This window comes from Pipistrellus hanaki, assembly GCF_964339955.1.
Source record: "Pipistrellus hanaki genome assembly, chromosome: 16".
Taxonomy (NCBI): Eukaryota; Metazoa; Chordata; class Mammalia; order Chiroptera; family Vespertilionidae; genus Pipistrellus; species Pipistrellus hanaki.
The window spans coordinates 4,291,745-4,309,475 of NC_140518.1; the positions used below are offsets into that span (position 1 = coordinate 4,291,745).

The following is a 17,731-nucleotide window of genomic DNA, read 5'->3' on the forward strand; positions in this document are numbered from 1 at the left end:
TCGTTCTCATCTTTTGCTGAGAAGCAAGCTTGCTGGAGAGGAAGCCACCGTCTCATGAGGCGAAGAAGAGAGAGTCCCAGGCTCCACTGAGCTCTCACCTGTGAGCGCTCACACTCAGGATGTGCCGGAAGTCTGAGGCCTGGCTGGCCCTTTCTAGACTTCCTGGTGGTGAGGCCCTCACTTTCATTACCTGATAGCATTTAAACAGATACTTTTATTGATGCCAGAGAGGAAGGGAGAGGGAGGGAGAGAGAAACATCAATGATGAGAGAGAATTACTGATTGGCTGCCTCCTGCACACCCCACACCGGGGATTGAGCCTGCAACCCGGGCATGCACCCTGACTAGGAATCGAACCATGGCCTCCTGGTTCATAGGTAGACGCCCAACCATTGAGCCACGCCTTCCAGACCCCTCTCCTTCTTTTATACCCTCAATGTTTCCTACACACACACAGCTCTCTGCCCTCCTTTGTGGGTGGTGGTGGTTTGGGTGTGTGTGTCTTTTAGGTTGTTATTCTCTACCCACTCCCCCTGCAGACTCAGCACAGACTCACCCTCAGGATGCCCTGACTGATGTCCCCAGGCAGGGCTAGGTGTCCCAGGTCTCCACAGTCTGACATCCACACAGTGACCAGGTGCCCCTCCCCCTCTCACTGGTCTGTGAATTCCTTGAGGGAGGACTTCTGTCGCCTTCCTGCTCCCAGTGTGTGTGGGTGTTGCGGGTGCTGGGGGGTGAATGAATGAGGCGGCGGCTGCAGAAACGGAACCTGCAATAGGGCGGTGGCAGCTCCAGAATGTTCCTGATTTTTTTTTTTTTTTTTGAGAAACAAAAAGGGAGAGAGAGAGAAAGAGAGAGAGAGAGAGAGAGAGAGAGAGAGAGAGAGACATCGATGATAAAGAAACACCCATTGGCTGCCTCCTGCATGCTCCATACTGGGGCATGGAGCCGGCAGCCTGGGCATATGCCCAGACCAGGAATCATACCAGCAACCTCTTGGTTCATGGAACAATGCTCGATCCAAATTGCCACACCGGCCGGGCTTGCCTTTTTTTTTTTTTTTTTTTTTTAAATTTTTATTTTATTTTTACTTTTTAATTGTTTCATATGTCTTCATTGATTTGTTTTTGAGGGAGAGGACAAGAGAGGGAGAGCTTTAGCAACATCGAAGATAGAGAAACATCGAACCAGAATTTTAATCCAGGAGGGTCTCACGGTGGCGACTGGTTTGTGGAGTCACGAAGCCAAGTGTGTTTAGCAAGCGTGTAGGGAACAAGGGTGAGGAGGTGCAGTTAGTGGCCGGTGGGACTGCACCCTGGCTGGTTTCTCTGACTCGGGACTGGAAGGCTTGAAATCCTGGAAGGCATTTAGGGGCCTGGTGCTGCCCACCTTGTGCACAAAGACCAGCCTGGACCTAACGGAGCTGACGATGAGGCTGGAATCTCATCGAAGGGAGGGACCTGAACCATTCTGACCCAGCTCAGGGCTGTGCCTAGGAAAACAGAACTACATCTCCCAGGAAGCAGTTCGGCCCCTCGTAGCCCCGCCCCACACCCCGCCTTAGCCCCGCCCCCTTGGACTGCTATATAAGGGCCGAATGGCCAGGCCCCGTGCAGAGCGCAGAGGCGGTGCTGCACGCTGTGCTCCTTCAGGACCGGCTGGTTGGGCCACCGCTCCGCACTCCACCCTCCTCCACCCCGAGGCCTCCCCTGCCCCGCGGGCGCCCACCTTAAGCTCCCTGGGCCCCGCAGACCTGCACACCCGAGGCGGACGGCGGATTTGCCTTTGGCTTTGCCCCCCACCCCCGGACTTGGCAGAGGGGTTCCGGCGGGAATCCGGGCTGGCGCTGGCGATGCGGGGTGCTCTCCTGGAACGAGGAGGCGGGGTGCCCTCGCCGGGGTCCCAGGGGTCCCAGGGGTCCTCTGCACCCTCCCGAACTGTGCACCCACCGCCGGACCCGGGAGCGCGGCCCTGGGAGCCGCGCCAGTGACCTCCGCGCCCTCTGCGCGGGTCCGAGCGCAGGCAGAGGCCGGCCCGCAGCTCGCTGACCTTGGATGCAAAGGGGGCCCTGGGGCGGGTGCTCCGGACCCCTCCTGTGGATTACTTGGTGTGGATCGGCCGGGCTCTCAGAAGACTCCCGACCCCGTCTCCGTCCACGGATGGATTCATTCTGCCCAGCGGTCGGGTCGCTCACCTGGAGGTAGGTTTCCTGGCGCTTCCCCGGGAGAGGTTTGTGGAAATGTTTCTGCTAGTAACTGGCATCTTCTCCTGGGGGACCTCCGAGCCACCCCGCTGTCTCCAGGCAGAACCGATGGCTCGGGTCACGGTGGTCCTGGCCGCCCCTTCCCCACCCCGCCCCCGGATGCGCTCAGCCTGGGGAAGGGCTCCGTCCTGGGCGCCCTGCGCGGCTCGGGCACTTGCCTTGTTGCCTTGTTGCCCTGGGGGGGGGGGGGGCAGGGGGGGGCGACGTTATTTGGGGAGCGGAGCCACCTCCGGAAGCTCCTGGCATCTGGCCACCATCCACTCCGAATGCGGCTGGGCCAGCCCCTCTCACCTGTGGGCGCGGAGGACCCTGTGTGCCTGGGTGTCCCGGGTCGGCTGGCTGGCTTTACTGCAAGGACTGGGCCCTCCGTCAGGCCGACGCTGGAATGATGGGGGCCTGTCTCTGAATGGGTGCAAGGTCGCTGGAATTCGGTCCCCTGCACCCTTCGCCCAACTTGTTCATGGAAGAGGTTTCCTGGCTGATGTGGGGAACGGGCTTATCTTGAGTCCTGAACTGAGAGCAAACCGCTGGGTGTCCCGGTCCCCGCTTTCCTCCTCCTTTTGTGTCCCCCCCCCCTCCTCCTCCCCCCCTCCCCTCCCCGTTTGGGGCAGCACGGTGCCTGTCCCCGGGCAGGCCAGGCGGAGGTGTTCACTGAATGGATGGCCGGGCCAGGGTCCACCGTGTCCTTCCCCCTCCTGGGCGCTTGTCCTCAACCCATGTGGGACCCCCTCCCCGTCTCCCAGCCCCCCTGGCAGCCTGTCTGTGACGATCCATTTCCTGCCCCGAAGTCCCTCGTGCTGAGAATGCTTCTGGAAGCCACATTGGCATTGGTCTCCTCACCAGGTGCCCTGGGTGCTGTTGCCTCCAGTGGGCACCTGCTGGGGGGGGGGCAGGCACCCCAGAAGAGGAGAGGTGCCCCTCCCCTGGCGCTACCCAGTTGCTGCAGAAATGGTCCCTGTGGCTGCCCCCCTCCCCCATCCCCGAGGCCTGCCAACACTTCCTGGGATGGAATCGAACGGTCCCCCTGATGGAGGACCCCTGTGCCACCCGTGCACCCCGTCTGATCTTCACCTCTTTTATGGAAAAACGACAAAAAAAAGTGTAAAAAGCAGGAAAACCCACCGAATTCCCACAGCAATGCTGGCAACCAGGCACACTCCCTCCCTGCGGAACCTCTGCAGTGGACACAGCACCGCTCCCCACTTTCCCCTGCCCCCCTCGATTTCCCCGGAACGGCTCCTCACGCCAGGACTGCCCTCCTCCCTCCGCCCCGGGTACTGAGCCGCAGTTTGCCTGACAATTCCCCATTGTTGGGCCCTCGTGTTTCCGGGTCTGTACCCGGAGCAGTAATGCACCGGGGAGGGGAGCACTCTGTACAGAAGGATCTGCCCGCCTTTGGGACATGCCCAGAAACCGCTGCCTTTGCCTTCAGTCGGAGGCATGTCGCCCTCGGCGGGCGGGACCAGGTGGCTTTCTGGGAGGAAGCACCCCTTACCCGTCAGGGAACCCACGTCCGGGAGCCAGAACACGGGGGCTTTCTGGCTTTGTTTTTTCTCGCAGCAGAGAGTTGATCAGCATCGGCCTGCGATGGGTAAACATGTGCCAGTCACGTTCCTGAGCCCACGGGGGAAGACGCACTAGGCAGCTGGACTCAGAAGGCTGTCGCTGAGGACAGGCGCTGACTTAGATAGAAGCCTAGGTTTGCAGGAACGTGGCGCTCACAGGGCCTGGGTTTCCCCTGGACCCGCGTCCAGCTTCCCTAAATGTAAACATGCACAGCCCGTGCTCCCGCCCAGGTGAACTCCATTACCCATCAATCCCCGGCCTTGCTCACGGCGCCCACTGTCCCACTGACGGTTTGTGTGTCAGGATCCTGCAGTGCAGGAAAGGCTGTTTTGTAAAAAAAAAAAAAAAAAAAGGGGGGGGGGGAGAGTTGAGAGCAGTTCAGCAGACCCCTTTTTTACGGAGGTACGCCCCACACCAGAAGCTGTCCCCGTCTGAGGTAGAAACCCGGGGAGTCTGGGACGCACGCACCCCGCCGAGAATCCCCGCCGGATGTGCCATGAGCACAGTCATCACCCCCACGAGTTTCCTCCCGCCCACGGCATTATCATGTTCATGTGTGTGCGCGATAAGAACCCTTCACAGGAGATCTACCCTCTTAGCAAATGTTTGCGTGTACAATGCAGTATTGTTAACGCCGGGCGCCGCGGTGGGGGAGGCTAGGGTTTATCCCAGAGAAGGCTTACGGCTGAGAAACCCCTCACCTTCTTCCCCAGGTCAGCTCCCCCTCCTCCCCCTGCAGGGCCAGCAGGGCAGAGAGACCCCCTCCCCCCAGAGGGGAGGGGAGCAGAGCCCTGGCCACGGGGGGGGGGAGCGGGGTCCCCTGGGAAGGAGCCGTGTAGTGAAAACCGGGTCACAGCCCGATCTGTCCCGACACGTCTCCCGCGGGGCGGGCAGACAGACGGGTGACACCTGGTGTGCGTGAGAGCAGCGAGCTGCCGAGCCCGCCGCTGCCGGGCCTGCGTGCCAGGCCCGGGCGCTGACTCACGCCGAGCGAGCGGCAGGTGTGTCCGGCGCTCGGCGTGCAGACCCGGCCGAGAGCATTTCCTGGTTACCTGGGCAGATGTGAAGCAACACGGGGTTCCGCACTCACCTCGAGTGGAGGCCGGGGAGTGTCGATCCAGGGGCAGGGGGGGGGACCCCCTTTCCTTCGGGGGGGGGGGACTCATTTCACCAAAGAGGGGCGAGGAGAGCCAGCCCGGTGGGTTTGGGGAAGCGGCCGATGGGGACGGAGTCTGGCCTGGCGGTGAGACTTTGCAGGAGAGGCTTGTGAGAACTCGGGGAGACCAGGAAAGAGGCTCTTGTCCTACCCCCCACCACACCGGGACCCCACGCGTCCCCACCTCCCTCCACATACACCTGTGAGCTCCCCGCGCCAGCTCGGAGTGGCCGCCACCGACTCGGGCGATGTGTGTTGGGGAGGAGGAAGTTTTGAGGTTACTTAAGTCTCAACAAAACAGACTTCTGCTGTCCAGATAGAGGGTCTCTGTTACGCGAGGGTCTGGTCAGTGAAACGCTCCCAGTCTTCCTCTGCCGGCTGGTAAACGGGAAGGTAGCCCCGGGTCCCCTCTGCCCTCCCAGCTCCCCAGCTCCCAGGCGGTTTCTGGAGCCAGCCCGCCCCAGCGCGGACCACACCAGGAGGTCTCGGTGGGAGAGGGGTTGGGGATGTTGTGACGGATCGGCTCTGGAACAGCCTTTTCTGGCTGCACCTGCCGTGTCCCCCTGGGGGCCCCGCCTCCTGGGAGTCGCCATTCTGCCCGATCCACGTGGGTGCAGTTCAGACTGTATGCCCAGCGCTGCTCCGCCAGGCCCCCCTGGCCTGCAGATTGTTGTTTGCAGAAGAATAGATTGCTTGCCCTAGCCGGTTTGGCTCAGTGGATAGAGCGTTAGCCTGTGGACTCAAGGGTCCCAGGTTTGATTCCGGTCAAGGGCATGTACCGTGGTTGTGGGCACATCCCCAGTGGGGAGTGTGCAGGAGGCAGCTGATCGATGTTTCTCTCTCATTGATGTTTCTGACTCTCTATCCCTCTTTCTTCCTCTCTGTAAAAAATCAATAAAATATATATATTTTAAAAAGAATAGATTGCTTGGAGAACTTGGTAAAGATGAGTTTTCTTAGCAGCCATCCCTGCCCTCACCCCGATTTTAAGAGATTCGGTTTATGTAGGGGCAGAGGTCTGCATGTTAAACAAGCTGCCCAGGGCACTTGAAGACACAGGGGGCTGACTGGCTTCTTGGCCAGCTAAAGCCCAAGTGGAACCTTTTCCTGAGGAAGCTTGCCTTTTCTCCTCATCCAGGAAGCCTTCCAGGCTTGCCTCTACCTGGTCTGGATCCCCTTCTCCCCCCACTCACACCCCACATACTCGATTTGCTGGTGAAGGTTTTGACACAGAAGTCTTGAAAGCAGGTGCCCTTTGTGCTCGGTTAAGACAGAAATGGCTGCAGTGGGGCAAAGGATAAAGGACCTTCACTTCTGGGCTTGAGGAATAAATTATATCTGCAGTCTCTCACGTGGGCGGGAGATATATTATATAAATTATATATTATAAATTATATAAATTATATCTGCAGTCTCTCACGTGGGCGGTGCAGTAGTGAAGTTCCCTGGGAGCCTGGAAAATGCCCTCTCATAGGTACCTTCCTGGTGCATATGCCCACGTGCCCGTGGAGGCCACGGCTCCTTCTGGCCGACGTCGCCCTAGCCGATGCCCACGGGCACCGCGGGGCTGGTTCGGGTCCTCCCCACCCAGTCAGCACCCTCTTCTTCCCATGATGGAGGCACCCAGCTCCCTGCACACGAGGACCAGAACTTTCCCGCGCGGACCCCTCCCTCTGAACCGTGCCATTGGCTAAAGACGCCCTGTGCGTCTTGGTTCCCAGGCTTCACAGACTCGGTTTGTGCCCAGAAACACGTCCGTATCAAACGATGTCGGCCGATCAGAGGCCCCGGGAAAGGCCTGGAGGGAGTGTGCCGCCCCGAGGAATGCTGAGGCGGCGGTTTCTGTCCGAGGCCGCTGTTCGGGTGACTCATCCCCTCCTCCCGTGTCGGGTCTGTCGGCGCAGGTCCCTCCGTGGAAACCGGCTGCCTCTGTAGCCGGGAGGCCGGCGTGGCCGCCTCTGGGCGCCGGACGGAGGGGCAGCGGTTCTGCAGAGATTAGTCCGACCGCAGCCTCTCCCCGGGGCTCCGCAGCCTCTCCCCGTGGCTGCCCCACACCCGGGGGTTGGAAATACCTCTCACGGGGTCTGATGTCCATGGCTTTCCCACCCGCGTGCTTCCTTTGCCTGAAACGTGGGCCCTCCGCCTCATGCTGCTGTAGCGATGCCCTTCCCCCGTGGTCTGCAAACTGCGGCTCGAGAGCCACAGGCGGCTCTTTGGCCCCTTGAGGGTGGCTCTTCCACAAAATGCCACGGCCTGGGCAAGTCTATGTTGAAAAAAGTGGCTTTAGGAGAAGTTTAAGTTAAAAAAATGTGGCTCTCCGAAGAAATTTCAATCGTTGTACGGTTGATAGTTGGCTCAGTGGGCTGATGAGTTTGCCCACCACTGCCCTTCCCATCCCGTCCTTCTCGGACTGAGAAGCCTGCGTGGGGCGGGGCAGGAAGGACCACCTCTGCCTGCCCAGCGCTCCCCTCAGATAACCCATTGGGGGTTTTGGCTGGATCGTGCTTTTGAGCCATCGATGGCATATGACCCGGATGGACACCTTTGCCTCCTGGGAAGGATGCTGCTGCGAACGTGGCTGCAGAGAGACCCGTCCCCGCTTTTGGTTCTTCTGTGTTCAAAGCAGACGCAGGGGTGCGGGGTCAGGTGGCCATTCCGTGTGGACCTCGCTGAGGAGCCGCCATCCCGTTTCCATAGCAGCCGCACCGATTTCCGTCCTCACCGCCAGTGCTCAGGGCTCCAGCCTCTCCGTGGCTTCGCCCACATCCGTTCCCGCGGGTGTGACCTGGCCCCCGACTAACGGCAAAGGCAGGCTGACCAGGCCGGTCAGAGGCTTTTCCGGGGACATTCCAGGAGCCCGTGGGGAGGCTGCCCACTCAGCCCCGAGTGCCCAGGGGCCCAGGAGCAGCAGAGGGCACCTGGGGGCACCGGCTCCCAGCCTGCCGCCTCTGTCCTCCCTAAAGGAAAAGGTCTGGTGTTCTAGCATGTTCTGCAGGTCCTCACGACGTGCTGGGAGGGGGTTCATGGGCCTCGGGGACCCACCGCGTCCGCTCCACGCTCTGCACTTCTTTTCCTCTGCGCCCAGCCTTCCCCACGGGGCGGGAGGAGAGGGACCACGCCCCGGGAGCCACCGTACACGAGCCTCTTTCTCATGTTTTTACCTTTTTTTGTCTCGGTATTTCTTTCTATTTTTACACCAAAGCAGCAGAAGCGGGCCTGTGGCCGGGTGCCAGGACGGACCCGGTGGCCTTGGGGGTGAGGGGAGGGCGGCGGGGAAGGGAGAGGGTGCCCGCGGTGACCCGGCCCTGACTTCCCACCAGACCTGCCTCCTGGCCCCAGGGCCACGCCGGCGGAAGCTTCTGGGAATCTCGGGGGATCCGTGGCCGCTGGGGAATGTGGATGTTTGGGTTTTTCATTAAATTTCTTACGCGGAGAGCAGGACTGTGGCTAACCAGGATGGTCCCGTCTCGCTCCGCCCTCGCCGTTCCTGGAATTGCCCTCCTCACCCCTTTCCGCAGCCTGCTTTTCTCTTTCTTTCTTTCTAATCCTCCCTCCAGGATATTTTCCCATTGATTTCTAGAGAGAGTGGAAGGGAGGAAGGGGAGGGGGACGTAGAAACATCCACGTGAGAGAGACACATGGACGGTTCCCCTCCCACACGTGCCCCGACTGAGGCAGGGGAACCTGCCACCGCCATACGTGCCCCGGACTGGGGATCAAAGCCGGACCCTTGGGTCCACGGGCCGGCGCTCTAACCACTGAGCAACCGGCCTCTTCTCCCACGTCTCTCCCCTCACCTCCTGGGCTGTGGTTGAACCTGGCTCGTCCTCCCTCTTCCAAACCCCTTCTTGCCATCCTGTTTCGGGGTGTAGGCCCCTTGGACGCCGGCTTGGCACCGCCCCCAGTGGCATTTGCTGTCACCTGCCCCTTACGCTGTATCCCGGCCCTGTGCCTTCCACATCCTGTGTCGGGGTCCAGGACATACGACGTGCAGAGCAACGGCGTTATGTTAGGAAGGAGAGGGGGGCCAGCCCCTCGCTGGCCCGGGCAGGCGGTTCTAGAGTTTCCCTCCGTTCCTGCAGGGCCTGCCCGCGGGCATGGTCGTTTCTGACGTCGGAGGCTGGGAGGTGGTGAGGGATGCGCCTGGAGCCCGAAGCTGGGAGGACGGTGCCTGTGTGTCTTTGTGCCAGTGGCTCAGCCTCTCTGGGCTCCCTTTCTCGCCGTGAAGGACCGGTGTTTGCAGGCTGCTGGCGTTTTTGTGCCCAGTTCCAGAAGAGCCGTTTCTAACCTTTTGAAACGGTTGAAGTTTTGGGGGTGCCTGTGACTGAAGGCCAGGGGCTGGGCTTTGGGTGAGCTGTTGGCCCTCTGGTTTTCTCCAGTTCTTCTCACTGTAGGTCTACTTTCCCGGTTGAAGTGGGGTGCGGGGTGGGGGGTGGGGGTGGGAGGGCTCAGGAGCCTTCGCAGGCCTCCTGCTCCTGCAGACCCAGCGAGAGGCCGGCTCTGTGTCCGCGTCCCTGAGGGCGGACCCGGGCCTGCCCCGTGCCCAGCGGGTGGACGCGGGGATGGCCCTCCTGCGGCCCCGAGCCGCACGCCTGGGTCTGTGGGGCCCGCGTCCCTCCCTGGAGCCCCCGGGGTTTGTGCAAAGGCAAGCGGAGGCCCTTAGGAGGCCGGGATGGAGGGAGGGAGGTGACGCCGCACGTGGACTCTGAGTGGATGGGCTGCGTGCAGGGCGAACCCTGCAGTGCGTGGTGGGGGCAGGGAGGCCGTCTGTCCGCCTTTGTGGACCTGGTGCCTCGGAGAGCCAGTGCAGGGGCCGCCAGTGCCCGGCGAACGCGGCGAATGAATGACCCGCGACGGCCCTCTCCCCCCTCTGCTGCCCTCGGAGCCCCACAGTCCGTGCTCCAGGGAGCGGGCATGTCAGCTTCTGCGTCTCTGAGTCCAGCCTCGCAGTCGCCGGCCCACGAATGGCTTCTCGTCCACCTGCGCTGAGCAGTTGTTACTGGAATAGCAATGTATGTGGGTTTTCTTTTTTTTTTTTTTTTTTTTAATATGTTTTTCCTGATTTCAGCCAGAGGAAGGGAGAAGGGGTGAGAGAGAAACATCAGGGATGAGAGAGAATCGTGGATCAGCCGCCTCCGTTTCGGGATGGAGCCTGAAATCCGGGCATGTGCCCTGACTGGAAGACCAACTGCCACCTCCTGGTCCATGGACTGGTGCTCAGCCCCTGAGCCACGTGGGCTGGCTGGAGCAGCACTCGGAGGCCGGGGTGGAGGAGCACTCGGAGGCCGGGCGGGAGCCACACTCGGAGGCCGGGCGGGAGCAGCACTCGGAGGCCGGGGGCGGCCCCTCGCGCCTGAGATCTCTTCCAGCGAAGGAAACCCCTCCCCGCAGCCTGAGCTGCTCCCACCAGCAGTGCTGCCCCCCTGCTCCGCCTGCGGAGGCCAATGGGGTCCATTCCTGATGGGAAGCCCGGTCGGTGCTGGGAGGGGCCGAGGGGCTGGTGTCGGCTCCTCGCCTGGCTCCCGTGTCTGGCAGCCCGGGGAGAAGACTGAGCACACGAGGGCCTACTATTCAGATGGTTATAAACTGACGAGCAAAAAGTTAGATACAGCTGGGACCGGTTTGGCTCAGTGGAAAGAGCGTTAACCTGATGACTGAAAGGTCCCGGGTTCGATTCCGGTCAAGGGCATGTACCTTGGTTGCGGGCACATCCCCAGTAGGGGGTGTGCAAGAGGCAGCTGGTCGATGATTCTCTCTCATCGATGTTTCTAACTCTCTATCCCTCACTCTTCCTCTCTGTAAAAAAAATCAATAAAATACATTAAAAAAAATAAAAATAAAAAAAGAATTAAAAAAGAAAGTTAGATACAGAGACAGTAAAGCAACAAACAGACTGTCAAATTACAGCGGGGAGGGTAGGGAGATCTGGGGGAGATAAGAGATCCACCGAAGGACCTGTATGCATGCATATAAGCAAAACCAATGGACGCACAACTCTGGCTGGTGGGGGGGCATGTATGAGAGTGGGGGGTGGCAATGGAAAGATATGTACACATATAATACCTTAATAATAATAATAAAAAATGACCAAAGGCAAACCAAACCTTTCAACCTCGTTAAAAAAAAAAAATATTCAGATGGTTCCACCGTGTTCCCACGTTCATGTGGACCAGCATCACCCCAGACCGGACGAGGGCCTGTAAGACATCCAGACATCCTCGCCCCCTGAGCTGCATCCCCATCGGCCACCGTACACCCCGCCCTGGGCACAAAGAACCGTTAGAGGTGATGATTGGAGGGGGGACACGGGAGCCGGGGTGGCCTGGAGGTTGGGGCAGGGGGGCTGTGTCCCATGGCTGGGACTGACCCTGAGACTCCCCTCCCTCTTTCTTCCTCTCCCCGCCAACGCTGTGTCCATCGCGGAGGAGTGGACTGTCGGCTGGCGCTGCGTCGTGTCCTGGCCCTGACGTGGCTGGGCTGGATTGGGGAGGACAGTTTCCATGTTCTGTCCAGGAGGCCCAGCCCACGGCCGCCTCCTCCTCCGTGGTGTGGGATCCGCCGGCTGTGTATGTGACTTACTTCGAGGTGGCGTGTGCACTCCGTGTGCCGGGCGAATGGGAGGGACCAGCCCCAGGAGCCTCCGTGGACCTGAGTGGAGGAAAGACCGGGTCAGGGGCGGGGTGTGTGGGCAGAGAAGGCAGCGAGGTCAGCCCATCCTCTCCGGGGTCTGCCTGCGCCTGCCTCAGCGCGTTCTGCCCTGCGGCCTGCTAGCGGCTCCTTCCTCATGGCCGTGTGGTTCTTCTCCCCCACCCAGAGCACGCTCAGCGGCACTCCCACGTGGAGAGGATGTAGGACACAGCCTCCAGCATTGCCCGCGGTTGCCCAGGTTGTACCTGAATAAACTGACCAATGGAGGGCCTCTAGTTCTGCAACATTTTCATGGTCAGCCAATCGTTTTCTTCCCTGAGCTTCTATAGAGGAAACAACCTATAGGATTACATTTCATTATTAAGAGAGACGCCCAGCTGGGTGTGGCTCGGGGGTTGAGCATTGACCTATGAACCAGGAGGTCATGGTTCAATTCTTGGTCAGGGCACATGGCCGGGTTGCAGGCTGGATCCCCAGTGAGGGGCGTGCAGGGGGCAGCTGGTCAATGATTCTCTCTCATCATTGATGTTTCTCTCTCTCTCTCTCTCTCTCTCTCTCTCTCTCTCTCTCTCTCTCCCTCCCTCTCCTTTCCCTCTCCCTCTTCCTCTTCCTCTCCCATCCTCTCTGAAATCCATAAAAAAAGATATTTTAGAAAGGCTTAGATAACCACCATGACTATGTCACACGCACGCATCTCTGTCCTTCAATAAAAGCAGAGAGTGCATTGCTGGTGTCAGAGCGCCTGGCTGGTGCTGACCGTAAAGACAGCATGTGTATTCAAGCCACGCCTTCCTGCCGTGTCCGGGCTGCGTGGCTGTGGACGCTGGGGCCACGGACCCTGCTGCACTGTCCTGGCTCGGTCCATCGGAAAAGCAGTTCCGCGTCCCGCCTCCGAGGGGTTGCTGGTCTCTGCTCCGAGGGGTCCGGACATCATCGCATGTTTCTCTCACTTGTGCCCCCATTTGGGGGGGCAGAGCTCTCAGCCCTGAGCTCTGCTCCCCCTATCCCCGTTTCAGTGCCCTCACTTGCCTCGAGGCACTGGGCAAGTCCCCCCTCCCCCCCCCATCTCGGGGCCTCGGTGTCCTCCTGCGTGCCTCAGGTGTACGCTCACTGACCCCGGACTCATTCCCGCCGGGAGGGGCGACTGGTGTGTCCCCACTCCCTGCGGGTGTCCTCGAGCGAGGCAGCAGAGGAAACACCGGCCGTTCCTGGGGCCCCGCTGCTCCCCGCTTTTTCTGCCGCTCCCTCCGCCCTCCGTGCCTGGAGAAGGACCCCTCAGACATCATGGAAATGAACAGTCGGGCCAGCCTCTCGGCCATCTTTATAAAACATCTGTGACCTCCAGAAGGTCGTCAACAATCTGCTCAGGCGACTTTGTACCAACATCAGCAGCCCAGCGTCCATTCCCGCCCCGCCTGAGGATGGAGGGAACTTTATTTAGTTAAGGGCCTTGGGGCGCTCTGCCTCCTCCTTTTCCAGGATGAAGTTTGGACTCAGACCACCTTCGAAGGCGCGATCTCCCCGGGCGGCGGAGGGGGCCTTGGTGGAGGTGGAAGTGAGACTGTCCTGGCTGCGGCCGGGCAGGGCCTGGGTTGGTCGGTCGGGGAGGCTGAGGGCAGCTGCAGGGGAGCAGCTGCTCCGCGGGGCGCCCGTCCCGGCTTGGGGCCCAGATCCTGTTTCCATCTGAATTGTTCTGGGGAGCGAGCAGTCCTCCCTGCGCCCCCTTCTCCTTCCCTCCCCAGCCGCCCTCCCCTCCCCTCCTCCTAGGGGAAAAAATAACCCTGCCCCCGTCCGCATCCGTGTCTTTAAGAATTCCCTCCATTGTCGCCAGGGACAGAGACCCTTCTGTGCGGCCCGCCGGGCTCCGTCCGGGCGGCCCCCGCCCCCGAATTAAAAGACCATCGGAACAAGCCGCCCATTCTCCTCGGCAGAGGGTCCCTCTGTCCCCAGCCCAGCCGCTCGCAGGGCGCGTCTGTCCCGGGACACTCAGTTTACAAAGAGGGCTGGAGTGTCAGATAAACGCCCAGGCCCCGGAGAAGCACAAAACCCCCTTTATCCATCCGGCCCCTTCCTTTCGGGGAGCAGGGGTCTGAGCGGCCGGGGAGGGGCCGGGGCCGGGGCCGGGCTGGTGCGGAGAGCAGAGCGTTCAAGGCCTTTATCTTATCATTTCGTTTCTCGGGCGGGATCTCAGCGTGGGGGTGGACTGTGCCTCTTTTAGGATACCCGCCCTGACCCACCCACTGCTCTGGGCCTGACATCGCCAGGGACACTTAGCCCACAAGGGCAGACCCACCCCATCCTTTCCCTGTACAGGTGTGCCCTGGTCATTCCCGGTCACTTTTTTATTTTTTAAAATATAGTTTATTGATTTTTTTTTTACAGAGAGGAAGGGAGAGGGACAGAGAGCCAGAAACATCGATGAGAGAGAATCATCGGTCAGCTGCCTCTTGCACAGCCCCTACCGGGGATGTGCCTGCAACCGACGTACATGCCCTTGACCGGAATCGAACGTGGGACCTTTCAGTCCTCAGGCCGATGGCTCTATTCACTGAACCAAACCGGTTTCGGCTCCTGGTCAGTTTTTAAAAAATATGTTTTTTTATTGATTTCAGAAAGGAAGAGAGAGGGAGAGAGAGCGAATCATCAATGATGAGAGAGAATCATCGATCAACTGCCTCCTGCACGCCCCCTGCTGGGGACCGTGGCTTTATCCCAGTGTGTGGATGTGTGCCAGCGCCGGGTGACCCCGCATTGCTGAGTGTGAGGTCAGGGCGTGGAGCAGCGGGGGCAGAGGCAGGCAGGGTGGCTGCCGTGTCCCCCCCCCCCCCCCCCACCCCGTTTCTCTTCCACGCCGGAGGCAAGCGGGAGGCTCCGGGAACCTTTTGGTAGATTCCGGAATGATCCCCGTGCGAGTCTGTCTTCTTTTGGCTCCTCGCTCCTGTGCCTGCCCGGTGCTGCCCCCATCCACCAGCCCGGGACCGGCCCTGAGTGACCACCATGGTCCCTGGGGCCCGGCAGTCCCCAAGTGCCTGATCCCGCTCACTGCTCAGACTGAGGCATGGGGAAAGGGCCGGGCTGGGCTGCACCTCCTCCCCTTTGTACCCATTTCCTAGGAGGAGCCTTGTCCGTGGAGGCTGTGCTTGGGGGAACACCCCGCTTTTACCGCTCCCACAGATAAGGCCCACCCTCCTGCGCCCCCCACTTCCAGGCCCGGCGGGAGGGAGGGGCCTGAGCATCCCACTGGTGCTGCCCCTCTCTGGCCGACCCCCCCCCCCCCCCCCGAGCAGCCAGGGGGAGGCGCTGTGGCACCCGCAGGTCCCTCTCGCTGGCCATGAGCGGCCTGTGGGGTGGCCGGGGGCGGGGGACCCTCAGTGCAGGGAGACTTCAGCCAGGAAGGGGGGCGGGCGGGCGGTGCGTGGCGGGGGTGGGGCCGTGTTGTCATTTATTGGGCCTATGAAAACAATGCGGGGTTTGTCTCCGGGGCACGGTGGTGCCGCCGGGGGAGGCAGGCCAAGATGGGCCGGAGCAGAAGGCAAACAAGCGCAGGTCTGACGAACACGCGGTGGCTCCGGGCACCGGAGAAAAGCACCTTTGTTTGGGGAGGTCAGAGCCGCGAGGGTGGAGGGGAGGGGGCAGGGAGGAGGCCCGGGGAGGACTTGGTGCCGGAGAATTGTAAGGTTTGAGGCGCAGGAAACTGATCACCAAGGAGTTTTAAAGTAAAGTTTATTCCCCAGTCATGAGCGGGACTCTTGGTAGGGGAGATGGACCCAGCCGGGCTGCCACCTGGACATGGAGGATCAGCAGCACGTGGCTGGTCTGGGGGTCTTTTTAAGGGGAGGAACAGGAGAGGGTTGGACCCAGGGCAGAACAGGAAAGGGTGGGCTCCAGGACACTCCGGCAGGCGCTGATCGATGGCACAGTGTCCTGGAGATGTCCCTGCGACAGGTGCCAGCAGTGTCACAACTCCGCCCACCAGTTGGGAGGAGGGAGAGCCTTATAAGAATCGCCTTCCCGGGGGAGCCTGGGCCCTCGAAGGGACTGAAGAGCAGCAGGTGACCGTGTTTCCGGGGTGGCTGTACCCGGGCATTCTGGTCTGTTTGGGGGACCGCTTTCTTTCCTCATCGGCTCTGCTCCTTGGGGGGTGGCGATGAGAAATGTCCCAGGAGGGAGGGAGGATGGGTAGAGGGGTCTGCCTTGATTCGGTGCTGGCAGTATTAGCTCATTGCGGCCGGTGCTCACACGTGCAATTCTGTGTCCCATGTATCGATCCTTTTAAGACCCCCCCCCCGTCCCCGTGCACATACACACGTGGCTCCCCTCACCCACCAGACAGGGTGTCTGGGGGGCAGCATGAGAGCGGCTAGCATTTTCCCAGCCTTCGGTTCCCTCTCTTCCTGCCGGTAAGTTCTACACCCCGGAACCTGGGCCACCCCGCAGTTTGTCCTCACACAAGGCTGCTTTGGAGTCTGTACTGCTGCACCTTTTTATTTTACTTTAATTAATAGGAGCATCTGATCGGGCGATTGTAAGACCTTCCCCGCTTCCCTGGATCCCCGGCGAGGGTGGGGAGAGGAGACAGATGTGCCCCTTCCTGGTCGCCTGCCCGCGTGTGCAGCCCCGGCAGCACCGGCAGCCTGGACGTGGCCTTGACTGTGGCCAGGGCCCCCCTCAGCTCCGCGGTCTTCCTCTGGCCGACCCTCCTCCTCCAAATAAACGCTCTCATTCTGGGCCCTCGCTAGCTTGGCTCCGTGTGGAGGGCGTCGGCCTGCGGGCCAAATGGTCCCGGGTTCGATTCCAGTCAAGGGTATGTACCTGGGTTGCGGGCTCAGTCCCCAGGTGGGAGGCAACCAATCCGTGTGTCTCTCTCGCATCGATGTTTCTCTCTCTCTGTCCCTCCCCTTCCTGTCCACTCTATAAAAATCAGTGGAAAAATATCCTCGGGTGAGGATTCACCAAAGTAATAATAAATAGTAATAATAATAATAATAATAATAACAATTAACATTAATATAAATAAAAGCTCCCCTCTTGGGAAGACACCTCACTGCTTCTTGGGCCCCAGGTTAGCGTGTCCTCAGACTTGTCCCATCCTTGTCCTCTCCCACCTGTTGGTCCCCTTCCACTCGGGGGAGACCCTCTTCTTGCTCCCCCTTCCCCCACCTTCCCCTTCCTGAGCTTGGTTTTCCCGGGACACTGTCTGCTCCCCCCGCCCCCCTCTTCATGGGGAGTCCGGCAGCCAGCATTTGCCATGTCGGGTGAAATGGGTGCGGGGCCAAGACTGGGGGCCCCCAGCTGGTCTCTCTGCTTCAAGGACCCCTAATCCGAGTGCTGAATCAGGGACCTGCTCCCACCGCCCAGGCTGCTCCGGGCTGCGTCCAGAGTCATGGGCCCCAGGCATCTGTGTCTTCCTGGGCCACCTCCTCTTTAATATAAAGTTTAAAAAACCTACACTAATAAAAGAGGAAGATGCAAAATTGACCGTACCTCCGCGACGCCCACCAGCCAATCAGGAGTGAGTGCGAATTAACCCAGCAAAGATGGCGGGTTAAGGTGCATACGCGGGCGCAGCACCGCCCCAGCCGCCCGCGCCTCTGGGCAGCATGGGAAGGCAGAAAGGGGGCTCCGGGCTGGAGCAGTGAAGGCGGTGCCGGCAGCCAGGGGAGGGAAGGCCAACTCTTGCAAGAATCGTCGTGTATCGGCCTCTAGTGCAGTGTTTCCCAACCTTCTCTCATGATGAGAATCACCTGGTGGAGTTGTTAAAACACAGATTCCTGAATCCCAACTAAGAAGTGCTAAACTAGGATTTCTGGGAACATATAGGTAAAATTGTATACTTAACTAGTGCTCTAACACAGATGTTATATACAGAGCACTAAGTTAGGTATGCAATTTTACCTATATGTTCCCAAAAATTCTAGTTTAGCACTTCTTAGTTGGGATTCAGGAATCTGTGTTTTAACAACTCCACCAGGTGATTCTCATCATGAGAGAAGGTTGGGAAACACTGCTCTAGTGTATATATGTTTATGGTTTCAGTGTGTCACCACAGGCTGCTGCAAACATCTTTATATTATTGCAAAAAAATGCATATATATATA

The 17,731-nt window shown here is 60.0% G+C and overlaps 1 long non-coding RNA gene across 1 annotated transcript in view; it reads left to right on the forward strand.

Annotated features, from left to right (window-relative positions):
- The first annotated feature begins 1,612 nt into the window (after positions 1–1,612).
- Positions 1,613–17,731, forward strand: part of LOC311610663 — a 105,083-nt gene continuing 88,964 nt past the window's right edge. The window contains exon 1 of the long non-coding RNA XR_014793004.1: positions 1,613–2,200. This is a non-coding gene — a long non-coding RNA (uncharacterized lncRNA). The remainder of the gene's footprint in view (positions 2,201–17,731) is intronic.